The sequence below is a fragment of the Austrofundulus limnaeus genome, unplaced genomic scaffold, assembly GCF_001266775.1.
Source record: "Austrofundulus limnaeus strain Quisiro unplaced genomic scaffold, Austrofundulus_limnaeus-1.0 Scaffold2547, whole genome shotgun sequence".
In the NCBI taxonomy this organism is placed as follows: Eukaryota; Metazoa; Chordata; class Actinopteri; order Cyprinodontiformes; family Rivulidae; genus Austrofundulus; species Austrofundulus limnaeus.
In genome coordinates, this window is record NW_013954949.1 from 26,096 (window position 1) to 28,068 (window position 1,973).

At 32.5% G+C, this 1,973-nt stretch overlaps 1 protein-coding gene across 1 annotated transcript in view; it reads right to left on the reverse strand.

Annotated features, from left to right (window-relative positions):
* LOC106511146 (aldehyde dehydrogenase, dimeric NADP-preferring) overlaps positions 1–1,967 on the reverse strand; it is a gene marked incomplete in the record, with an annotated part of 24,399 nt that extends 22,432 nt beyond the window's left edge. Inside the window, 1 exon segment of the mRNA XM_013999892.1 lies at positions 1,727–1,967.
* Between the last annotated feature and the right edge of the window lie 6 nt (positions 1,968–1,973).

The window sequence follows — 1,973 nt, forward strand, 5'->3', positions numbered from 1 at the left end:
CGAAATGAAATATCGCGAAATGAAATATCGCAATATTTCAGTGTATCGATATTTTCTTACACCCCTAATTTATATGATAGTTCATATACACAATATATAGAATAGTTAATTTATGAGTTATTAAAGGAGTAAAATTATGTATTTCTCAGGCATATATTTAAATTCTATACCATCATAAAAGTAACTATAGTGAGGGTTTACTCTGGTCTGTTACACCAGGACCCCCACCTGCCCAGGTGTTCTCTTGTTCAGTGATCAAGCTAAAGGTACCAGCTCACTGTGAACTTCTACATGAACAAAGATGAAAAGAAAGATCTGGTGAAAAGTGGATATTTTGATTGTAAAGACTGCAGATTGCTGTGTTGGGAAAATACTAACTTCTTTTAAAAACCTACAGAATACAAAAAGCAGCCTAAAAGACAACGGAACAGTTATATTCTCTGATTCTACAAAAGTTCATAATTTCAGATAAAGTAAAAATTCTGCACCAGGAAAACTAAATTCATTAAACCAAAACAAACAGTTTAAAGTGATTTTGGGAGAACAATTACTAAATCAGTTTATAAAGTTTAAACATGAATCAGTGAAATTTAAAATATGATAATTAAAAATGGATTGTTAAACTCTAAACAGTTTAGTTTATGGATGTTAGATTTTCATGAACTTTGGTTTCAGATGTATACAATCAGTTTGTTCATTATCTTCTGAAACATTATCACCTGCAGCACAGTAACRTTTTACTCAGGTCTGTTTGTTGCTCTGAATCTCTCAACATASTCTATGTTCATGAAACTCTGATTATTCAGTTCACAGTTTACATTTTTTGAATTACCTTAATTAAAAATGACCACAGAACAGGAAATACAAATAATAATAATCAAAAAAAAAAAAAGAATTGAAATGAAAATCGTATAATTTAGTAACTGGATCATTCACAACACAAAGTTCTCAGATTACTGGATCTCATTAAATATTGTTATATCAGAAGTGATGGCACWTTATTTTCATCACTTGTTTAAAACTCAGCATGAATGATGGCGAGTGTTTGACTTTTAACTTTACTCATTAAAATATAAATTCAATGCCATCAACAGACCTGTCTTCATAATACTTTACTACCTGTAAGCTAAAATTTTACATTTTTATTTTCATTAAAAATCTAAATTGGCCAACAGATTGCATCATTATGCTACAGTACAGAGAAAACTGATAACTTTAGTAGACAACAGTGTTGTATAAATTACCTCAAAGTGATATTTCAGTAAAAGTACAAGTATCTTATCATAAATTTACTTTGGTAAAAGTTCAAGTCTCCTCTAAGAATATTACTTGAATAAATGTCTTAAAGTATCTAACATATTTTGTACTTAAGTATCAAAAGTAAATTTCTGACATAAAATGTACTTAAGTGTTAAAAGTACTGAGTAAAAATGAGTGGCTAGACTTCCCAAAATGACATTTATTGGAGTTGATACCCTCAAAAAATGTTTTTCTAAAGGCCAAAATGGCTATATTGTCATATAAAAATTATAATGTTAGAAAAATTAGAATGTATGTATCTATATCTATCTATCTCTAGATAGAGATAGATAGATAGATAGATAGATAGANTATTTGTACTTAGTTACTTTACAACTCTGGTAGACAATTTCAGATGTTTCTCTTACAAACACATAAGTTGACAATAAAAGCACAAGGAGCATCGGTACTGAGACACTAAACTCACCTCAGTTCAGAAGAACACAGGACCACCGTCTGAGACCCCTGCTCCACCGTCTGAGACCCCTGCTCCACCGTCTGAGACCACTGCTCCTGCAGCTGAAGTGGCTCTGATGACCGAGGCTTTGTGTTGATCTGGGCTCAGTTTACCAACAAGAGTTTAACACACCAGGAGCTTCATTCAGTGTGTGCCTCCCCCCGCCACACACACACACACACACACACACACACACACACACACACACACACACACA